The 24,761-nt window shown below is 48.8% G+C and overlaps 1 protein-coding gene across 7 annotated transcripts in view; it reads right to left on the bottom strand.

Moving 5' to 3' along the window:
* The window catches only part of RPH3AL (rabphilin 3A like (without C2 domains)), a 645,411-nt gene that overhangs the window by 498,890 nt on the left and 121,760 nt on the right, over nucleotides 1-24,761 (bottom strand). The window contains exon 1 of one of the 7 annotated variants that reach the window (XM_063953879.1): nucleotides 14,689-14,734. The exons of the other annotated variants lie outside the window; for them this stretch is intronic. The gene's annotated coding sequence lies outside the window, so the exon portion shown is untranslated. Of the gene's footprint in view, nucleotides 1-14,688; nucleotides 14,735-24,761 lie in introns of those variants that run through there. 7 annotated transcript variants of the gene reach the window in all.

Genomic DNA, 24,761 nt, shown 5'->3' with positions numbered 1-24,761 from the left:
CTCCTTGGGGATTTGTGATACCATCTCAGAATGTACAGTTCTTTGCTGTGCTTTTGCCCGCTTAACTCTTAATTTTTCTAGAGGAAGGATGAGGGCTTTCATCGTCATGTGAAGCTGAACCACTAGTCATAAACATAGGCCAAGGACTTAGACGTTACTTGCCACTCCATGTCGTAAATGGCATATTGGCAAGTTTATGTTTCTCCTCAGACGATTTAAATACATTTTTAGGGGTAATTTTACTGAACTTTGGCTTTTTGAATTTTACATGCCCTCTACTATGACATTGGGCATCGGCCTTGGCAGATGACGTTGACGGCATTTCATTGTCTATGTCAGGGGTAGGCAACCCTGGTCCTCGAGAGCTACCAATAGTTTACATCTTCCAGGTCTCCTCACAGAATCACAAGTTAAGTAATTAGCTCCATCTGTGGATCTTTTAAAATGTGTCAGTGATTAATGACTGCACCTCTACAACTGCTAGGTGAGCTGGAAAATGTGAACTGTTGGTAGATCTCGAGGACCAGGGTTGGCTACAACTGCATACCTCCCAACACGACCCTCTCCAGGAGGGACACAATGCTCTGCTTCTGGACTTTTCTCTTAATTTATGATTGCCGGCACCTGTTTTGAACAGGTAACTGGATAAGAAAGGTGTTTACACACAGGTGATGGTAATCATACATTAAGAGGGAAGATCAGGAGCAGAGTATTCTGTCCCTCCTGGAGAGGGTCATGTTGGGAGGTATGCCACTGGTCTATGTCATGACTAGTGGCAGCAGCTTCAGCACTAGGAGGAAATGGTTCTTGATCTTTCCCTATTTTATCCTCCAAATTTTTGTTCTCCATAATTTTTCTGGAGTTACAGTATATAACAATATGCGGCACAGGAGAGCGAACCCCTAAATCACACACACACGGCAAAGCCTGTAAAATTATTTGGATAATAACCCTTCTATTTGGAGTTATTATAATAATATGCAGCACAGGAGAGCGTACCCCTACACCACACAGGGCAAACCCTGTAAAAATTATTTGGATTAAATAGTAATACCCCCTTTATTTGGAGTAAATAATATACAGCACAGGACAGCACCACTGGACTTATTCGGCAGAACCGCTGGACTTATACGACCTATACGGCTGTACCGCTAGACTTATACGACTGTACTGCTGGACTCATACAGTAGTACCACTGGACTTATACGGCAGCACCACTGGACTGGACATATACAGCAGCGCCACTGGACTTATGGCAGCACAGGACAGCACCACTGGACTGATGCAGCACAAGATACCACCACTGGACTGATGCAGCACAAGACAGCACCACTGGACTGGACTTATACAGCAGCACCACTGGACTTATGGCAGCACAGGACACCACCACTGTGACTGGGCTGATGCAGCACAAGACACCACCACTGGACTGGACTTATACAGCAGCACCACTGGACTAATGGCAGCATTCCCACACAGACACTGAGGAGACACGTCCTCTCGCTACACTCTAAAGGACTAGAGTGAAGATGCCGGGGCGGGAGGAGCGAAAATAGGAATTTGATGCCTACCAGTAATTCCTTTTCTCGTAGTCCATTTGGATACTGGGAATTACAGATTACCATGGGGTATAAATCAGATCCATTGGCACTTTAAGAAATTAATAGTGTGTGCTGGCTCCTCCCTTCTATGCCCCTCCTAGCAGACTCAGTCTAGAAAACTGTGCCCGAGGAGACCGACATACTTTGAGAGAAGGATATAACACACAAAGCAGTGAGGTAACGAACCAACACACAATAACAATAAAGATAGCATACTGTAGCTAACCACAACAAAGGAAAGCAACGCTAACTATAAGAAGGATAGCAACGCTAACCAACATGGAACAGGGAAACCAACAGCAAACCCAACCAAAAACTCGTACAACCAGGTAAGCTGGAAACGAAGCACCAGTATCCACTACGGACTAGGAGAAAGGAATTACCAGTAGGTACCAAATTCCTTTTTTCTCTAACATCCTAGTGGATACTGGGAATTGCAGATTACCATGGGGACGTCCCAAAGCTCCCAGAACAGGTGGGAGAGTGCCAAGACCCCTCTAAAATCGCCTGACCAAACTGAAGGTCATCCTTAGCCAAGGTGTCAAACCTGTAGAACTTAATGAACGTGTTAGAACCAGACCAAGTAGCTGCGGCCCAGGAAGAACCCACCGACCTTGTGGAGTGGACCTGAATAGAACTGGTTGGATAGTCAATTTGATCCAACTAGCAATGGACTGCTTGGAGGCAGGGTGACCAATTTTCGGAGCATCATAAAGGACGAAAATCAAGTCAGACTTCCTGTGGCAAGCAGTCCTTTTGATGTAAATCCTCAAAGCTCTCACTACATCCAGGGACTTTGGAGCAACGGAAGTGTCGGATAATACTGGAACCACAATTGGTTGTTTTACGTGAAATGCCGATACTACTTTCGGCAAAAACTTTGTGCAAGTTCTGAGCTCTGTCCTATCCTCATGAAATATCAAGCATGGGCTCTTACATGACAGGCCCCCAATTCCGACACACGTCGAGCAGAAGCCAAGGCCAGTAACATAACAGTCTTCCACGTTAGGTATCTTAAGTCTACCCTATGTAAGGGTTCAAACCAATCCGACTGGAGAAAGGTCAAGACCACACTGAGGTCCCACGGAGCTGTTGGAGGAACAAAGGGTGGTTGAATGTGCATAACCCCCTTTAGAAAGGTCTGTACTTCCAGAAGTACCGCCAGTTGTTTCTGGAAGAAGATAGAGAGAGCCGAAATCTGAACTTTGATGGAGCCTAAACGTAGGCCCTTATCCACGCCTGCTTGGAGGAACAGTAGAAAACGGCCCAGAAAAAATTCCACAAAGGGAAAATATTCTACCCTCGCACCAAGAAACATATTTCTTTCAAATACGGTGGTAAAGTTTGGATGTAACCACCTTACGGGCCTGGACCATAATTGAAACAACCTTGGATGGAAGACCCTTTCTGGTTAAGATCTCCCTCTCAACTTCCAGGCTGTCAAACGTAGCCGCTGTAATTCTGGATAGACGAACGGTCGTTGTTGAAGTAGGTTCTTGAGTAGCAGCAGAGGCCAGGTTTCCTCCAGCGACAAGGTCAGGAGGTCCACATACCAGGCCCGTTGAGGCCAATCCGGGGCAATGAGAATTGCCTGAACTCTTTCCTTTTTGAGCCGTTTTAGAAATCTTGGAATGGGAGGAATTGGAGGAAACAGGTAAACAAATCGGTTAGTCCACAGCATCATCAGAGTGTCTACTGCAACCGCCTGTGGGTCCCTCGTTCTGGAGCAGTAACGACAGAGCTTCTTGTTGAGACAAGAAGCCATCAGGTCTACCTGTGGACAATCCCACCGGTGAACAAGTTGTTGAAACACCTGAAGGTGGAGGCCTCATTCCCCCGGATGGAGGTCGTGCCTGCTTAGGAAGTCCGCTTGCCAGTTGTCCACTCCTGGAATGTAAATGGCTGAGATGGCCCTTGCGTTGGCTTCTGCCCAGAGGAGTATTCTTGACACCTCTCGCATTGCGGCCCTGCTTCTTGTTCCACCCTGTCGGTTGATGTAATGCTACTGCCGTGGTGTTGTCCGACTGCACCTGGATTCCGAAGGAGATATGAGGCCTGTACTAGAGCATTGTAAATTGCTCTGAGTTCCAAGATGTTGATTGGAAGAGCAGATTCCTGAAACGATCATGTGCCCTGGAACTGCGCCCCTTGGGTCACAGCCCCCCAACCCTGGAGGCTGGCATCTGTTGTCAACAGAGTCAAAGACTCTGTTGACAACTGGGATGGGAGACTTGTAGCCACTTGTAGCCACCATAGCAGGAATTTCCATGCTTTCGGTGACAGGGTTATATGCTGATGCATGTGCAGGTGAGATCCCGACAATTAGTCCAGCAAATCCAGTTGAAATGGTCACACATGGAACCTGCCATACTGGATCGCCTCGTAGGAGGCCACCATCTTGCCTAGCAAGCGAATGCAAAGATGAATTGAGATCACGCAAAGTTTCAGTACCGAGCGGATCATAGACTGAATAGTCAAAGCCTTGTCCATTGGAAGGTTAACCTTCTGAGACACTGTATACAGGATCATTCCAAGGAACTGAATTCTCTGAGACGGTTCCAGTTGAGATTTCTGGAAATTGAGTATCCATCCGTGATCTGTAAGCAGACGAGTAGTCAGGTCGATACTGTGCAGCAGCTGTTCCCGGGACACCGCCTTTATCATGAGATCGTCCAGATATGGGATTATATTGACACCCATCATGCGCAATTGTAGCATCATCTCCCCCATGATCTTTGTGAATACCCTTGGGGCTGTGGAGAGACCAAAGGGTAAGGCCTGAAACTGGAAATGTTGGTTCAGTACCGCAAACTGGAGGAATGCTTGGTGAGGGGGCCAAATTGGGATATGTAGGTATGCATCCTTGATATCCAGGGACACACAGAAATTCCCCCTCCTCCATATTTGCTATCACTGATCTTAGAGAGTCTTGAATTTGAACACTTGAAGATAAGGGTTTAGGGATTTGAGGTTCAAGATTGGTCGTACAGAGTCGTATGGCTTCGGGACTACAAAGAGACTTGAGTAAAACCCCTTTGTGTGCAGCGGAGGAGGTACTGGAACAGTAACTCCTGTAGAAAGCAGTTTTTGCAGTTTTGCCTCCTGTAAGGAAACTCTTGCCTTCCTGTAAGGAAACTCTTGCTACCGGTGAAGCTGGTAAGCCTGACCTGAAGAATCTGAGAGGAAGGAGATCCTGGAATTACAGACGGTATCCTTAGGATATGAGGTCACTCACCCAAGGATCCCGCCAGGACTCCGCCCATGTGTGGGCGAAGTGTTGAAGGTGAGCACCTACCTGATAGCCGCCTTGCTGCTGGGGCCAACCGTCACGCGGAGGGCTTTGTGGAAGAGGATCCTGAGGTCTGGTCCGAAGTTCCAGCAGCAGCTGGTTTACGGGACTTACCGCAAGTTCCTCTAGCAGCATTGGAGGCGCCTCTGGCTTTGCCTCTGAATCTGGCCACCCAACAGGACTGCAGAGAGGGCAAAGGATAGAGACATCTAGCAGGTGGCGAAGCAGACGGCAGATATGTAGATTTACCTGCAGTTGCCTGAGATATTCACTTGTTCAGTTCTTCCCCAAACAAGGCATCAGCTGTAAAAGGAAGGTTCTCAACCCCTTTTTTAGAATCAGCATCTGCTGACCACTGTCACAGCCATAGGGCTTTACGAGCCGATACTGCCATAGCAGTGGTATGGCCGTTAATGATACCTTAACAGCCTCACTCATAAAGTTTGCAGCATTTTGGATATGTTGTAGTAATATAACTATCTCGTCCTGAGCCAGTGTAAGCAGCCCCTGCAGACTCTCATCAGACCATTTTACCATGGCTCTAGAAATCCATCCGCATACTATGGTAGGGCGTTGGGCTACACCTGCTGCAGTATAAATTGATTTATAGAGTGGTTTAAATTTTGTGAACAGTTGGGTCTTTAAGAGAAATGGCTACAGGTACAGGTAAAACAATCTTACGTGACAGCCTGGACACAGAGGTATCCACTGTCGGCGGGTTTTCCCAGAGTTTTCTATCCTCTGTAGGGAAAGGAAATGAATTTAACACCCGTTTAGAGGTAATACATTTTTTGTCAGGATTTAACCATGCTGCCTTAGCCAGGGAATCTAATTCTTTAGAAACATGGAAAATTGCAGAGGACTTTGGTTTCACATTAAAAAACAATTCCTCTGTCGGTTCTGCTTCCTTATCTGGGATATTGAGTACCTCTCTAATAGCATAAAACCCCTTTTCCACTAGCTCAAAAAACACGGGTAAATGCACGGGGGCACGCATTTACCCGTGTTTTTGGCAAGTGGAAAAGGGTAAACCCGGATCAAGTGACCCGTGAATCCTACCCGGCTATTTACCTGGGTAGGACACGGGAATGATCCGGGTAGGGTGTAGTGTAAACGGGAGCCGTGTCGATGCGACACGGCTCCCGTTTACACTGTATGGATGGGCGGCGCTGGGAGATCATGTGATCTCCCTGCGCCGCCCCTGCCGTGTAGCTAGAAGCGTCACCAACCCGGCATATGCCGGGTTGTGACTGCTAATGGGAAAGGGACCGAGCACGGGTCGCAGCAGGGGGCAGCTCCCGTGTCAGGCTCCCGGCTGCGACCCGTGCTCGTAGGTGTAAAAGGGGTATGAATGAGGGCCTCAACTCCTGGGGACATGGAATTATCCTCGTCCACCTCCTTAATTAAACTCTGGTAGTTCAGAATCAGTCATATTGCAATAATTGTGGGAGAGGGCGTTTATGAGAGAGGAGTCTGACAGCAGCTAATATGAATGTGTCCATAGTCTGTTTCAGGGTTTGTCTTTCTTGTTTAGCCGTGGCTAACTCTGAATTAATACTTGTGATCATAGTTTTAAATGACTCCACTCAGGTTCCTGCACATTACTACCCTGTGAAGGTAGTGAGCATTGGGTACATGTTAGGAACCCCTGTGAGGAAGGTGTAAACCTAGCCTTGCATAAAGGGGGTAATTCAGAGTTGATCGCAGCAGCAAATTTGTTAGCTAATGGGCAAAACCATGGGGGTCATTCTGACCCGATCGCACGTTGCAGTTTTTCGCAGTGTAGCGATCAGGTCAGAACTGCGCATGCGCTGGTGCACTGCGGCGCCGGCGCATGGCCGCCCGTCACTGCGCTTCGATCGCCTCTGCCTGATTGACAGGCAGAGGTGGTCGATGGGCAGGTGGGGGCGAAACTGCGGCGTTTGTCCGCCGTTTCGTGGGCGTGGTCCAGCCAATGCAGGCGTGGCCGGACCGTGCGGGGAGTGGCCCGCCGTGGCTGTGTGACATCACACGCAGCCACTGCGGGCCGGGGAGCGATGAGTAGGTCCCGGCCAGCACGCTAAAGCCGTGCTGGCCGGAAGCTACTCTTGAAATGCAAAGACATCGCCGCTGTGCGATGCCTTTGCACTTCTGCGGGTGGGGGGTGTCACTAACATGCGGGGTGGACTAGCCCTGTGCTGGGCGTCCCCCCGCTTGTCTGAATTCATGATCGTAGCTGTGCTAAATTTAGCACAGCTGCGATCAACTCAGAATCAGGGCCGGTGCAAGGTTTCTCTGCACCCTAGGCAAATAGTCAGCAGCCCCCCCACCCCCCACCCACCCAGGTAACCACCTCACAATTTATCGGTTTGGGTTAGGATATTGGGGTTACGGTATTAGGGATAGAAAATAAGGGTTGATTTATCAGTGTGGGTTAAGGTTAGGTGTTATTATTAGGGAGATATATATATATATATATATATATATATATATATATGTTACATACGATATCCTGGTGCTCGGGATGCCGGCTGTCAGAACACGGACAGCGACATCCCGAAGATTAAAATCCCAACACTTGCTAATTATGTAAACTAACCCTGATCCCTAATCTTCCACCCCCCCCCCCCCCTTCCTAATCCTAACCCTCCCCAGTGGTGCCTAACCTTAACTCCCCCTTCCCCCAGCCTAACCCTAACCCTTCCTCCCCCAAAGCCTAATCCTAACCCTCCCCAGGGCTGCCTAATCCCCCCTACCCACAGCAAAACCCTCCCACCCCTGCAGACCAACCCTAACCCACCCAACCCCGCAGCCTAACCTCTCCCCCAAAATAGTAATTTGGACCCATCCTACAATGCTACACTGGTTCCCCAAGCCCAGCTGTTCATACTGGAAACGCACAGACTATATAGCATTAACGTATATCTATATCTATATATCTATATTCCCTCCAATGGCGGCACTCAGGTCTCGTAAATAATGACAACAGGACACGGCTCTGATCGGCAACGTTTCAGCGCTTTTATCAAGCCACATAAAAGCACTGTGAGCACACTGAATGACCCGAAACTCACATTGTAGCACACTGAATGAGCCGAAACTCACATTGTAGCACACTGAATGAGCCGAAACTCACATTGTAGCACACTGAATGAGCCGAAACTCACATTGTAGCACACTGAATGAGCCGAAACTCACATTGTAGCACACTGAATGAGCCGACATTCACATTGTAGCACACTGAATGAGCCGACATTCACATTGTAGCACACTGAATTAACCGAAATTCACATTATAGCACACTGAATGAGACGAAATTCACATTATAGCATGCTGAATGAGCCAAAATTCACATTATAGCACACGGAATGAGCCGAAATTCACATTGTAGCACGCTGAATGAGCCGGCAGTCAAATTGTAGCACACTGAATGAGCCGAAACTCACATTGTAGCACACTGAATGAGCCGACATTCACATTGTAGCACACTGAATGAGCCGACAGTCACATTGTAGCACACTGAATGAGCCGACATTCACATTGTAGCACACTGAATGAGCCGACAGTCACATTGTAGCACACTGAATGAGCCGAAACTCACATTGTAGCACACTGAATGAGCCGAAACTCACATTGTAGCACACTGAATGAGCCGACATTCACATTGTAGCACACTGAATGAGCCGACAGTCATATTGTAGCACACTGAATGAGCTGACATTCACATTGTAGCACACTGAATGAGCTGACATTCACATTGTAGCACACTGAATGAGCCGAAATTCACATTATAGCACACTGAATGAGCCGACATTCACATTACAGCACACTGAATGAGCCGAAATTCACATTATAGCACACTGAATGAGCCGACAGTCATATTGTAGCACACTGAATGAGCTGACATTCACATTGTAGCACACTGAATGAGCTGACATTCACATTGTAGCACACTGAATGAGCCGAAATTCACATTATAGCACACTGAATGAGCCGACATTCACATTACAGCACACTGAATGAGCCGAAATTCACATTATAGCACACTGAATGAGCCGACATTCACATTACAGCACACTGAATGAGACGAAATTCACATAATAGCATGCTGAATGAGCCAAAATTCACATTATAGCACACGGAATGAGCCGAAATTCACATTGTAGCACACTGAATGAGCTGAAATTGTGACAGCAGGGACAGCCAGAGTGACGAAAGGGACAGCCAGAGAGAAGACAGGGACAGCCAGAGAGAAGACAGGGACAGCCAGAGAGACGACAGGGACAGCCAGAGAGACGACAGGGACAGCCAGAGAGACGACAGGGACAGCCAGAGAGACGACAGGGAGGCATTCTGGCGGGCGGGATGCTGCTGTCGGGATTGTGACAGCTGGCATCCCACCCAAACGGTAAACCATACGGAACATATATATATATATATATATATATATATATATATATATATATATATATATATAGTACAATTTTGTGTACCCCTTATATGTTTTTGTTAACCATACCCCCACCCCTTATATGCGTTGTGCTTATCCCCCCCCCCCCTCCTCTCCCTTTCCTTTATATAAATTATACCTAACAACCATAATTTAGTTTAATGTCATGGTGCCATACACGATTTTCACTTACATAAATTTGATGACTGTGGCAGGGGGGACTTTTTGTCCTAGAAGTGCGGTTCCAATGCAGCACTCCATCGCTCCTCTCTGCACACAGAGCTTGCAGGGGCAGGAGGTGGAGCTGGCCGGGGTCAGGCAGATACAAGGGAGCCTGGAGCAGGTGGGCAGCCGCCAGCAGCTTGTGGAAAATGATGGGCGACTGAGAGAGCATGCAAGGCTCGGGGCAGTGACCGGACCTCCCTGCGGCTTTGAGAGGGGGCGCTGCAGGACGGGAAGGGAGAAAACGATGCTTCTGCTGCTTGTCCGGCCAGAAGAGAGACATAGCAGCATTGCGCAGCAGGCCTACTGTCAGCCTCTGACAGTCAATAAGGGTGGCCCGGCCGCAAGTGCTTTAACTGTACGTAGCCTTGCTGACTTCTTTCATTGTGGCGGCGGAGGTGAGCGGGAGCCGCAGCAGTTGACTGGCGGTTGTGTCCTGTCAAAGTCAGAAAAATATCATGCTACACGTTGCCATATATTCACCTCATGCGCGTGCCTGCTGCACGTGCACATTCTCTCCCGTGCGTGCGGATACTCGCAGCCGCGTGATGGCGCCTCGGCCATGCGCTCGAGCGCGTGGTATGTGCATTTACGGTAGAGTTTGTGTGCGTCTAGCGGGCGACTCAATCGTTAAATAATAACACCAAATAGTATGTTTTATAGATAATGTTCCCCTTAATAATGACTGTAAGTTTGTTTAATGTAAATGGTCGCTGGACAGAGGAATTCCTCTTTGTATGGTACGAAGGGTCAGACAGGGTTTGAACAGCTGTGTCTGGTACCTAACTAAAGAACATTTTATTAGAAACAATCCGGTGCTGGTTAGGTAAAGATTAATCGCTCCTGCGTATAGATATGGCCATTAGTATTTTCTGGACATTTACTATATTTGCGATTCATTACCCATGCGGCGGGAATCTTCAGATTCCCTCCCACCTGAGCAGTTTGATATAGTCACAGCCCACCTGTTCAAACTAACCTATGACCTTTTGTTATGATGCGAGGAGACATTCCTGTGTCCAATGAACAATGAGATTATAGGTCCCTTTGTAGTATACTGTATGCAGTGTATATAAGATCAGCCAGCCTGGACAGCTCAGTCTCTCTCACTCCACAAACGGTTTTCATATTGACTAACTCGGAGCTGGTACCAGGACTAGCGCAGCGGTCATTCCCAGTGTGTGTAAGTAATTCTCTGTAATCATCTCGCTCTTTGCTTGTATTGGCCATATTCTCTCTCTCTCTGTTATAGTATAAGATTGTAAAAGTTATTGTATATTTCTGTCTAGATATTCTGTTAGAATTATATGTTAGCTTGTAGTGTATGACTTGTAACTGTTTCCCCTTTTCAATATAACTAAAAGCTTGTTAGTAAAGGTGTTGGAACCTTAGCACGGTATCGTGTGTTCATTACATTGCAGTGGGTAATAGGAGCGTCTCGATCGCTCAAACAGCTTTAGTATTAACAAGGTTAAGCAGCGTTATATCGCTACAGTGTTTCAGTACAAGGTTTACAGTATACGAGTATCCTTTCTGTGTGTTACATTCAAGGTTTACTGATTGTCATCTTGTGAGCGTCTGCGCCGCTCGTGATCTCCTCGTGGTCTCGAGCGTCCGCTACGCTGGTAGCGTAGCATTACGGTAGTCGCCCGCCTATAGCGTGCTCGACACCACGCATTAAGCTGTGAGCGAGCGTGCCGCATGTGCGTCTCGATCACGGCCGAGCGTATGCTACGCTAAGTGCGTACCCTTACGGTACCCCATACGCCAATTGCGTACTGAGTCTCTTACCCATATAATGAAGGTTATAAGGTAATCAAAATCAGCATTATCAGTCCAGTCTGGGGTCCGTCACCAGAGGGTGGCAAACGCAATTCACCCTGGCCGGTGAGGAGGGTGACTGACAGTGGTGGCTGCGGCTGGCCAGACCCGCGCCGCGGCAGTCACTAGAATAATTTTTAAAACTGGTTCAGCAGGAGCTTGCCGCCCTCTAGTGGCCGGCACCCATAGGCAGCTGCCTAAAGCTGCCTAATGGTAGCGCCGGCCCTGCTCAGAATGACCCCCCATGTGCACTGCAGGTGTGGCAGGTATAACATTTGCAGAGAGAGTTAGATTTGGGTGGGTTATTTTGTTTCTGTGCAGGGTAAATACTGGCTGCTTTATTTTTACACTGCAATTTAGATTTCAGTTTGAACACACCCACCCAAATCTAACTCTCTCTGCACATGTTATATCTGTCCCCCCCTTGCAGTGCACATGGTTTTGCCCAATTGCTAACAAATTTGCTGCTGCAAACAACTCTGAATTACCCCCAAAGTACACACAGACTTATTTGCAGATATGCTTGAGCAGAAAACACATATGAAACACAGGTGGTCATTCCGAGTTGTTCGCTCCTTGCCATTTTTCGCAACGCAGCGATTAGGTGGAAAATGCGCATGCGCATGGTATGCATCGCGCATGCGCTTAGTAATTTAACACAAAACTTTGGAGATTTGCACAAGCTCGAGCGACGTTTTTTCAACGCTCGAGTGATCGTAGTGTGATTGACAGGAAGTGGGTGTTTCTGGGCGGCAACTTGGCGATTTCAGGGAGTGTGCTAAAAAACGCAGGCGTGCCAGGTAAAAACGCAGGAGTGGCTGGAGAAACGGGGGCGTGGCTGGCCAAACTCAGGGCGTGATTGTGACGTCAAACCAGGAACTAAACGGACCGAGCTGATCGCAATCTGTGAGTAGGTCTGGGGCTACTCAGAAACTGCAAGGAATTATTTAGTAGCAATTCTGCTAATCTTTCGTTCGCAATTCTGCTAAGCTAAGATACACTCCCAGAGGGCGGCTGCCTAGCGTTTGCAATGCCGCTAAAAGCAGCTAGCGAGCGAACAACTCGGAATGACCACCACAGTGCAGTATTAGTGAGATAGCACACTTATTCCAGACCACCCTGAATGGAGTGACACAGAGAGGATTGGGACCAGCACACAACACCACAGACCGAGCAGCGCCCCGCTGGGTGTCTTTTATGTGTAATTTTCCACACAGCGGTTTAATCGCTGACTATGTGCTCCCCCCCTCACTATAATCCCCTGGTACCATACAATTGGTGATTCAGTGGGTCCTGTGGAGGAGCAGTCTCCACATGCAGCCTATTCAGAGCAGCAGCAGGAAATGGCACCTTTTAGCTTCTGGTCCCGCTCTCCGGGAAGCCCCGCCCCCGTAATGGCGCGCGGCCCCTACATGTTATTTATACTGGTTTCTCCTGTGTGTGTAAAAACAGTGTATGCAACCCCCTTTTACAAATATAACGCCAGTGTGGGTATACAGCGGGCACCATGGCCCGTAGCCAGGTGATCACTGTCTGTTGATGCCGCCATTTGCACCAGGGACCCGCTAACCAGGACCCCGGTGTATCACTCACCGCACCGCGTCTGCTTCAGCATCTGTTAGGGGTGGCGTCATGCTGCTGGCGTGGGCTCACACCTGAGGGGTGTGAGAAACATCACCTCATAGGCTCAGTGTCCTGTCAGCAGGGTTACGAACCATTAACTCTGAGGAAGTTGGTTCGGTGCCCCCTTTAAGTCCCACGACGCAAGACTGGTTGCCAGCCAGTGCGGCCTGAAAATTAAATAGCAAACTAAAATACATTTCTGAAGAAAACTCTCTGGAAAGCAACAGATAGCACCTGGCTCCTTGGGCACATTTTCTAAACTGAGTCTGCTAGGAGGGGCATAGAGAGGAGGAGCCAGCACACAGTATTAATTTCTTAAAGTGCCAGACTCCAATGGACCCAATCTATACCCCATGGTAATCTGCAATTCCCAGAATCCATTAGGACGTTAGAGAAATATACAAAGTCCAGACACGCGAGAATCCAACACCAGGATGATGATGTTTTGCCTTGTTCTGGGAACAAAGTCTAGAGAGAAAACCCGAGCAGGACTTGGTTACCAACTCGAATCGGGAGTGTTCGGTGGGGTTTGGATCTCCAAAATCCAAACCCACTCATTCCTAATAGCAACCAATCAGATTCTACTTCTCATTTATTTAGCACCTTCTTGAAGATAATACCTGGAATCTGATTGGTTGCTATGGGCAACATCCCATCTTAAAGAGAACTCTCATCTTAATAAATTTAATAATTTAAATTTTATTTAAGGAGGCAGGGACCACAGGCGAGCTCATGGAATGGGCCGAGGTGGGTGTGGAAGACACTAATACCCCTTTCACACTGCACAAGTAACCCGGTATTGACCTGGTAAATTGCCGGGTCGATGTGGGCCGCTGCGTGGTGTGAAAGGGTCAGTCCCGAATTCCTGGGTCGCCTGACCCGGTAATTCAACCCGGGAATAAAGAAGGGTCATTCCCGGGCTATTACCGGGTCAGGTGCAGTGTGAATGGGTTTCCCGGGTCGATGCGACCCGGTATCTGTTCACAGAATAGGGAGAGGCGTCGCAGAGATGATCTTATCTCCTAGCGCCGCCCCTGATGTCAACCTGACCTGGCAATATGCCGGGTCGGGAAGCAAGTTCTCAGGATCCAATGCTGGCTCACACCCAGGAAGGACACGTTTCCAATTCCCATGTGCGACCCGGCATTAGCGATCTGAAAGCGGTATAAGACAGGAAATAAACAAACAAGAAACGCCATGAACTAGGCTTACCATACGGTCCCTTTAAACGGGACGCTCATGGATCACACAGATTCTGTGGCTGATTAAAACCAGGTGAAATGAAGGGATACAGTTAATTTGCCGGCTGAAATCCTTACAGACGACAATGTAAGCAGCCAGAATACCGACGCACAGGGGCTTTTCCCACTCGTGGGTGTTCACGACATGCAGCATGGCGAGCGCAGCGAGCCCACAAGGGGATTTCTTGCACTCGCCCCGCTGCCGTCATTCTGGCGGGCGGGATGCCGCTGTCGGGATACTGACAGCCGGCATCCCATCCGCCGGGAACACGTATGTATTCCAAAATGCAGACTTGAAGTCAGCCAGCTACAGATCTGTGTAATTCATGAGGGACAGTATAGTAAGCCTAGCATGAACTAAACAGACACAGGACTGGATAAGGGCTGGGTGAAGGCATGTTCAAGGCAGGAACAAGGTACTGGACAAAAAGCTAGTAAGAGTGCACAGCAAAACCCACTGACCATCCAGCAGTCCCGTTGTGTTCTTCTGCAATGCAACAGCTATAACCCACAATGTGCCAAACCCCTGACTGTGCTTTAACTATTCATGGAACCAATCAGAACCAGAGAACAGAGACCAGCCCCTTGCAATTCATTAGACTGCAGCTGAGTAACTGCACATACAAAGACAGGCTCATTACAAATAATTATATTGCAGCTGAGTAGCTTTACATACAGAGAAAGCATCTTAGCTGCTAGTAACAGGAAGTGCGGCCACAGAGAGTCCCAGTTTCCTAGCAACTACTGGGATCATTGGCCATTGTGGCTGGCGTCATGCAGTGTCACGTTTGCCCAGTGGTGCAAGTAGAATTTTTTTCTTAGTGGTACTGATAGTAAAAATGGGCGTGCTCACATGAAACTAGGGGAGTGGCTACATGTCAATAGAGGCATGCCCACATTATACCACACACCCAGTGCCGGTTCTACACCTTGCGGCGCCCAGTGCAAAAGTTTCCACTGGTGCCCCCCCCCGCGGCAAAACAGAGGCGTGGCTTAATAGGGGAGGGTCGAGAGTAGTTGTGCCCCCAGTTAATTTGCCCCCAGTAGCTGTTCCCCTGTAGCAGTGCCCTCTGTAGTTGTTGCCCTAGTAGTTGTGCCCCTTGTTGCAGTGCCCCTGTAGTAGTGCCCCATGTAGTAGTGCCTCCAGTAGCTGTGCCCCCGTTTATTTGCCCCCCGTAGCTGTGCCCCCCAGTAGTTGTGCCCCCTGTAGATTTGCCCCCTGTAGATTTGCCCCCAGTAGTTGTGCCCCCAGCAGCTGTGCCCCCAGTAGCTGTTTCCCCTGTAGCAGTGCCCCCTGTAGTTGTTCCCCTAGTAGTTGTGCCCCTGTAGTTGTGCCCCCAGTTGATTTGCCCCCTGTAGATTTGCCCCCAGTAGCGGTTTCCCCTGTAGCAGTGCCCCTGTAGTTGTTCCCCTAGTAGTTGTGCCCCCTGTAGCTGTGCCACTTGTAGCAGTGCCCCAGTTGATTTGCCCCCAGTATGTGCCCCTTGTAGCAGTGGCCCCAGTATGTGCCCCTAGTAGTTGTGCCCCTGTAGTAGTGCCCCCAGTTGATTTGCCCCCTGTAGATTTGCCCCCAGTAGTTGTGCCCCCAGTAGCGGTTTCCCCTGTAGCAGTGCCCCTGTAGTTGTTCCCCTAGTAGTTGTGCCCCCTGTAGCTGTGCCACTTGTAGCAGTGCCCCCAGTTGATTTGCCCCCAATTGATTTGCCCCCAGTATGTGCCCCTTGTAGCAGTGGCCCCAGTATGTGCCCCCAGTAGTTGTGCCCCCTGTAGATGTGCCCCCTGTAGCCGCTTTGAAACCTGAAAGAAAAATCACAATACTTACCAGCCTCGCTCCTGCTTCCGGACCGATGCTTCTGCTGTCTCCGGGCGCCGCCTCCTCTCTATGGGAGAGACGTCATGACGTCTCTCCCATAGCAGCGCCGCACTAACACTAGAGGTCAATATTGACCTCTAGCCAGAGTCAGTGACGCCGGCTGCAGCGGGCGTACACTGTGTTCGCTGCAGCCGGGGGCCGGGAGCCAGGGAGCGGGGAGGGAGGATAATAGTAGCAGCTCTTGCCACGGCGGTGCCCTCAGGGTAGCGGCGCCCCGGCAAAAAGCCTGCTTGCCCGTGGCAAGAGCCGCTTCTGCACACACCGTAATACCTCTTACACATTATGCCAAACACCATAATGCCCATTACATATTATGCCACACACCGTAATGCTTAGTACACATTTTGCCACACACCGTAATGCCCATTACACATTATGCCAGACACCGTAACACCAATTACACATTATGCTACACACCGTGATGCCTATTACAAATTATACTACACACCGTAATGCCTATTACATATTATGCCACACACAGTTATGCCACTGACACCATTTTACAAAAATGCCCCATATAAATTATGCCCCAGTGGTGGCCTGGTGGTACGCACATTTCTTAATGGTACTCCTTACCACCACGTACCACCCAACTTTAAGCACTGCGTTTGCCTAGCAACAACTGAGACCCGTCAGACCTGTGAGCTACTGCGGTGGCTCGTATCACAGTGTGCCCAGTTTATATTATGCTACAAAGTGCCCTAGTTCACATTATGCATCCCCACTGCTACTCACCTTTCTGTGTATAACTGTGGCAGGCTCCTGCTGACTTTAAGCTCCTATGTTTGCAGCTGCACTGCAGACAGATAGTAACGGATGTGATATAATATTAAAGGGACTTTAGGAGCCAGGAGCCATTCTGTATTAGGGAAGGACACGAGAAACATCACAAAGCAGATAGCCATTGCATCAAATGCATTTGATGTTGAAACCATCGCATTGATACACAAGTGCAATTATCATGATTTGCGCATGTGCAATACCCTTGCACTGGAGTATGCTGAATGGCGTGTGTCAGGCGCTGGGGGCTTACCTCCAGAGCCTGAGACCAGGGCTTGCCTCTCCGGCTGCTGGCGGTGCTGTGTGGCCATGGTGAGGTGGGGCAGGGCTGGCGGCAGTGATCGTGCGACTGCCGGAGTGTGGGAGACAGGGGATCTGATGGGTAAAAGGGCGTGCTCCTGTGTGTCTGCAGCACTGGGAGCCGTCATGTTGGAGATCAAGGTTCTCCATGTTGGAGATCTGTGGAATGCTCAGTACAATGGGAGGCAGCATCCTCTTACAAAAGGGGGTCAGCCCACTCTTGCATGCTGCCAGTGCTTTATGTTACTGAATGAGCAGAAGCTCCAGCTCTGAGCTCCCTCAGGAATTCCCTGTACTGTAGTTTCCCGTGATCCAAAGGGTCTCCAACTCTGCTGTGCAAACCTGTCTGTCACCCTCCACTTCACCTCCGCTGGTGGCTTCTCTGTTCCACACCCCGCAGCTGTCTGCCCTCCAGTTGGCACCCTGGGTGCCCTGTGACTGTATAGGGGCTCCCTGGTCATCCGCAGTGCTCTCCAAGCCACATCTATTCAGCATCCATTCCTCAGTTTCCGAATCACTTATATCCAGTGTTATTAAGTCATGCCTCTGCAGCATTCATTATTGAAGTTATAGCCAGTGTTCTTCAGTCACGCCTCTGCAGCATTATTTTTTCAAGTTATAGCCAGTGTTCTTCAGTCATGTCTCTGCAGCATTCATTCTTCAACAGTTATACTCAGTGTTCTTCAGTCACGCCTTTGCAGCATTCATTCTTCAACAGTAATATCCAGTGTCCTTCATTCAAGCCTCATCACATTCAGTCTTCAGCAGGGGTTTTCTGGGTTCTTCAGTGAACATTCTTACAGTTCCTTCCAGAGTATTGTAGCCTAGCCCTCAAGTTCTATTTTTCAGTTACTCATCTTAAAACCTAGAGTTATATGAGAAGGAACTACATTCGGCCTCCCCAGTTCCACCCTGCTTCCACAGCCACTCCTCCGACGAACGCCCAGCCTTCGGATTCTCAACTCAACCCGTTGTGACAGCGTGCAAATACTGAAACAGCAGACTGCAGTGAATTGGAGTGAAGCACAGAGAGATGAGTACCAGGAACGAAGCACGAATGACAGGAATCCAGGATTACACAGTGAAGAGGAACCAGGAACATAGTTTCATGAAGAACACAAGTATAGATGTGTCCTCCTCCGTCATTGCTGCAGTCTTGTTAACCAGCCCTTCTATTCGTGCCTAGACGTGAGCGCATTTACTAACGCCAACCATCTTTTTGTGCATTTTCCCCCCAAAAAAATGCATATTATTCGCATCACTATGCGAATAAGATGCACAAGTAGACTCTAATGTTGCTACAGTATGTCAACCTGTTATACTTATTGTGATACTGTACTTTGTTTCTCTACTTTTCAGAATTGTATTCTATTTGCCTTGAGAAAGATTCCAAAATGGAATTGAAACGTTGGCTGTTATATTTACCCAGCATGCTACTACAACAAACGGAGATACTTTGAAAGCAATTATCTGAAGAATGCCTTATTCCTACTGTACATAGTAGGTGAATACCTGTATATATGAGACCCCTTTGACATCATGTCTAAAGGATCACCCCAGCAGCAAGTGATTGGATGTGAGTGCTGGAACATATCCTGATATATATATATATATATATATACACACAAGAAACAAAGGCTGCGGCACTCAGGGTCTTGTACTTGAAAAATATTGTATTTGAAATTCAATTACATAGCGCACCCGCGCCCCACCAACGTTTCGGGGATTCCAACCCCTTTGTCAATCTGGCCCATTGGGGCAGGCGGTCCATCAAGTGATGAGGCCAGCCAGCTCAGGGCTATACAGTCCGCACTGTTTGCCCGTGGCCAAAATAATGTATTGTAAGGCCCATAGGCCTTTTTTGTCTGACATGTAACACTTAGACTTAATGTGGCCTTCTCCCCTTTTTCATCTAGGGACACAATGTGGTTTGGACACTTGATCCTCTTTTTAGCTTTCTACGGGCATTCTCTTTCTGCCTCCTTCCCCTGTGGGTGATTTATTTCCTCCTAAATTAAGTGTTTATTTGGGTCTGTCTTAGCACACCGTCGGTTCTTATTTCCCCTCAATAGCATGGGTTTATTAGTACCCAGGGCCACTGGAATGTTATCCTGAATATAGCATGCAGCAGCACAACTTCTATGGTGATTGTAATTTGTGGTCTGTGTATTTCTCTCTTTTGTTTCCCTTCACAGCTCCCGAGCCTCCGTCCAGACGTCCCGATGCGAGGGTTGCTAGGCAGCGGGCCGGCAACGCCGTAGGTTGCCGAGCGACGGAATCACAATGACGCGCCGAGTGCGCCACTTTACGTCATCTTCCGGCGCCATCGGGCGGCGTGGACGGAGAAGCGGGAACTGCTCTGCACGGTGCGTGGCGGGTCTCTGTCCTTAAATAGGGTGAGTATGGTCTCATTTCTTTTCTTTCTTTTCACCTACACCTTGACAAAGGGGTTGGAATCCCCAAAACGTTGGTGGGGCGCGGGTGCGCTATGTAATTGAATTTCAAATACAATCTTTTTCAAGTACAAGACCCTGAGTGCCGCAGCCTTTGTTTCTTGTATCAACATTTATACTGAGGGCACCGGGGCAGCCAATCAGCGGAGGGAGTGCCGGTCTTTGGACTATTGTTTATCTGTTAGGAGCCGCTCCTTGGACGTCTCCTGCACGAGTCAGGGCACCCCTGGATTCAACTTTTTTCACATATTGACGTGTTTAACAATATTTACCTGGTGACAGAGGAATTGCCGAACACCGCTGCAGCAGTGCACCATTTCACAATCGGGTGCACAACTGAAGGGACTTTCAGTGACATTGCAGCTTGGACACGTGTGTTTTCACTGCTAGGGTTTTCACGGCTGCACTATTTCGGATATGGATCCAGGTACGTCCACATCAACCACTGAAAGCTCAAAAGGTTTTGTTCATTTGAATATTAACAGAGGCGACCTATATGGTTTCACCGACGATGATGCGGACAGATTAAGGTTCAAAGAGAGGCTGACGGTGACTGACCAGCAATACAGCCAGGAGGACCTTTATCAACAATTGTATAAACTCTAACGCAGGGAAATAGACTTCTTACTGCATTGGATATCCCTCTCTGAGTACCACAGGGAGTGTATGATTCCGAGGGGGTTCAGAATCAGGAATGCCCCCACCATTGGCAGGTTCAACCCTGACTTTTGCAAGAAATGGGTTGGGATCACTAACAAGTGCAGTTTGGATCTCATGCTGCTGGTGATTGAAGAAGCAGGCAGAGAATTGAGGGTGGTTAAGGACAAAATTGCGACCTTTGAGACAACATACCTACCCTCCCTACAGCAGGATGAATCCCATGATTGGCTACGCAAACTGCGCACACAATGTGACACCTACCGTAGGGAACTCCTTAAGTTCAAAAAGAACAAATTGGACATTGTGCAGGAAGATTATGAGAACAACAGAGTACATCGTTGGCTGATGGGAGGTCCCTCTGGGGGCACTTACTCGTCGCAACCTAAATCCAAACAAGGCTGGCGTCGCCGGAGGGAGAATCGCACAGGGCGTGGAGCTTCATCTAATAGCGACAGTGACTTCGCGATGGTTGAATCAGATGGCTCACAAGACCATCCAGCAACCCCTTTAGGGGCAACAGGCACGAGTACAACCAGAGGAAGAGGTCGACCACCCGTCGGGGTGGGCAGAACACGAGACTCCATAGATCGGGCAGCGAAAAACAAAACTTAATCTTTAACCTCTCGACCCGCGTTTTAACCCCTCTGGAACTAGGAGTCCTCAGCAATGGGCTTTCATTTGTCCCTACCAACCGGCACAACGAGATGAATTGGAAAATTGATCTATACCAATTCGCAAGGAAGTTACGACGACAGGAATATTTCTCAATACACCCTGGTCCGCAGTCAACTACTCCCACGACTCTACAACCATTTCTGAATAAGAGAAGCATGTCGTCTTTTGATCCACAATCCTCGAATGCCTCCATCAAATCTTTTCTGCGGCTGGTCGATGAGTCGGTGGACAAATATACAAGAGCCACTAACCAAGTGCACCATAACCTGTCTAAACAGGAGTGGCAGGCACTCAAGAATTTAGGATCTTACACTGACATCATTATTCGCCCTGACGATAAGGGGGGCGGTGTGGTCATTTTAGATCTACTGTACTACCGGGCAGAGATAGAGGCACAGTTATCAGATCCAAACACCTATATGATCCTCGAGTCAGATCCGACGACTCTCTATAAACAGGAATTGGATGACATCCTGGGCAACGCGAGGCAACGGGGGCTCATTTCTGACAGAGTCTGCAAGGCTCTCACACAGGATTTTCCAGTTGTACCCATCTTTTTTACGGTGCCCAAAATTCATAAGGACCCAATTAGGCCACCCGGTCGCCCCATCATTTCCGCTCGACAATCACTCTATCAACCAGTGTCGCAGTTTCTGGACTGTATACTTCAACCTCTGGTCCAGAAACAAGCCAGATGTCTGAAGGATACTACTTCCTTCCTGATACTTTTGGAGTCATTTGGAAAGGTTCCAGAGGGGGCCATCTTATGCACAGTAGACATCTGTAGCCTGTATACTAGCATACCGCACAACGAAGGGTTGGCAGCAATGAGACTGTTCCTAACCGAGGAGAGTATGTCTGTTGTAAATATTGATCTGTTTATGTCTCTGCTGGAGCTTACACTGACCAGGAATTATTTCATCTTTGATGGGCAATTCTATCAGCAAAGAATCGGCTGTGCAATGGGGAGCAATGTGGCCCCCTCTTACGCTAATATATATATGTTAAAAGAAGAAGCACTAATGTTCTTTAAGGACCGGGATATCTTTCGGGACATCGCGTTCTATACCAGATATATCGACGATATATTTATTGTATGGACAGGGGGGGAGCTGGCACTTAGGAAGCTTCTGGACTCCATTAACTCCAGGCCATCCCCCATTAGAATCACGTCCCAGTGGTCGCCTACCTCCATTAACTATTTGGATGTGCTTGTGACCATCAAAGATGGAAGTTTGCGAACCAGCGTGTACAGCAAACCTACAGACAAAAACACCCTCCTACGAGTAAACAGCCACCATCCTCGACCATTGAAACAGGGCCTGCCTAGGTCCCAGATGATGAGGGTAGCACGCATCAATAGCCAACCCGAGACGCTTGAGCGGGAATTGGACATCATGGTCTCCAGATTTGTGGACAGAGGCTATGAGAAGACATCACTAGACCGCATTAAGAGAGAGGTTCTGCGGTTACCCAGGGAAGAACTGCTACGTCCTTCAGCCAGGTCTTCAGACAATAGAATCACCTGGACCACCACGTTTGACACCTCCAGCCCCATCTTGAACAGGGCCAACAGAGCTTTATGGCCAATCGTCTCTACGGACCCCAGTCTACCTTTCAAGCATACCACCCCAATGATGTGCTATAGGCGGGGGCGTAACATCAGGGACTGGGTGGTCCATGCGGACATTACGGGCCGGTCCAGACCCACCGGAGCCCAAGGGGGCGGGTCCTTCTTGGTAAAGAAGCCGGGGTGCTACAAGTGCTTGGGCTGCACTACGTGTAGCCATATGATCACGGGGTCAGTCTTCTCAGTACCTCTAACTGGAAGGAAGGTCTCCATCCATCATGTTTTTTAACCTGCACATCCACGTACATCGTTTATCTAATCGTATGCCCGTGTGGCTTGTGTTACGTAGGAAAGACGATCAGGACTTTACGGGAGCGTATGGCGCTGCATCGGTCTGCTATTAAGGCTGCGCTTGCAGGCACACCTTCTGATCAACCAGTGGCCCGACACTTCCAAGAAGCCAAGCACTCTCTGAAGGACCTTAAACACATCATTATCGATCATGTCCCAAAGAGTTTATGGGGTGGTGATCGAGATGGCCAACTTTTACGTAAGGAGGCAACCTGGATCTTCAAACTCAACTCCATTTCCCCAGCAGGACTAAATGAGAGGATTGCCTGGAGCATCTTTGGCTAAAAGAGTAGGGGACACTGGTCCTTCCGGGCAGGGAGGACGGATCTCGGAAGAATTTATCTCCTCGATGGGAGAGGTTCAGAATCTGGCCCATTGGGGCAGGCGGTCCATCAAGTGATGAGGCCAGCCAGCTCAGGGCTATACAGTCCGCACTGTTTGCCCGTGGCCAAAATAATGTATTGTAAGGCCCATAGGCCTTTTTTGTCTGACATGTAACACTTAGACTTAATGTGGCCTTCTCCCCTTTTTCATCTAGGGACACAATGTGGTTTGGACGCTTTCTACGGGCATTCTCTTTCTGCCTCCTTCCCCTGTGGGTGATTTATTTCCTCCTAAATTAAGTGTTTATTTGGGTCTGTCTTAGCACACCGTCGGTTCTTATTTCCCCTCAATAGCATGGGTTTATTAGTACCCAGGGCCACTGGAATGTTATCCTGAATATAGCATGCAGCAGCACAACTTCTATGGTGATTGTAATTTGTGGTCTGTGTATTTCTCTCTTTTGTTTCCCTTCACAGCTCCCGAGCCTCCGTCCAGACGTCCCGATGCGAGGGTTGCTAGGCAGCGGGCCGGCAACGCCGTAGGTTGCCGAGCGACGGAATCACAATGACGCGCCGAGTGCGCCACTTTACGTCATCTTCCGGCGCCATCGGGCGGCGTGGACGGAGAAGCGGGAACTGCTCTGCACGGTGCGTGGCGGGTCTCTGTCCTTAAATAGGGTGAGTATGGTCTCATTTCTTTTCTTTCTTTTCACCTACACCTTGACAAAGGGGTTGGAATCCCCAAAACGTTGGTGGGGCGCGGGTGCGCTATGTAATTGAATTTCAAATACAATCTTTTTCAAGTACAAGACCCTGAGTGCCGCAGCCTTTGTTTCTTGTATCAACATTTATACTGAGGGCACCGGGGCAGCCAATCAGCGGAGGGAGTGCCGGTCTTTGGACTATTGTTTATCTGTTAGGAGCCGCTCCTTGGACGTCTCCTGCACGAGTCAGGGCACCCCTGGATTCAACTTTTTTCACATATTGACGTGTTTAACAATATTTACCTGGTGACAGAGGAATTGCCGAACACCGCTGCAGCAGTGCACCATTTCACAATCGGGTGCACAACTGAAGGGACTTTCAGTGACATTGCAGCTTGGACACGTGTGTTTTCACTGCTAGGGTTTTCACGGCTGCACTATTTCGGATATGGATCCAGGTACGTCCACATCAACCACTGAAAGCTCAAAAGGTTTTGTTCATTTGAATATTAACAGAGGCGACCTATATGGTTTCACCGACGATGATGCGGACAGATTAAGGTTCAAAGAGAGGCTGACGGTGACTGACCAGCAATACAGCCAGGAGGACCTTTATCAACAATTGTATAAACTCTAACGCAGGGAAATAGACTTCTTACTGCATGGGATATCCCTCTCTGAGTACCACAGGGAGTGTATGATTCCGAGGGGGTTCAGAATCAGGAATGCCCCCACCATTGGCAGGTTCAACCCTGACTTTTGCAAGAAATGGGTTGGGATCACTAACAAGTGCAGTTTGGATCTCATGCTGCTGGTGATTGAAGAAGCAGGCAGAGAATTGAGGGTGGT

This window comes from Pseudophryne corroboree, chromosome 2 (genome assembly GCF_028390025.1).
Source record: "Pseudophryne corroboree isolate aPseCor3 chromosome 2, aPseCor3.hap2, whole genome shotgun sequence".
Taxonomy (NCBI): Eukaryota; Metazoa; Chordata; class Amphibia; order Anura; family Myobatrachidae; genus Pseudophryne; species Pseudophryne corroboree.
The sequence above is the reverse complement of the archived record's forward strand: the minus strand, read 5'-3'. Positions and strand labels throughout refer to the sequence as shown.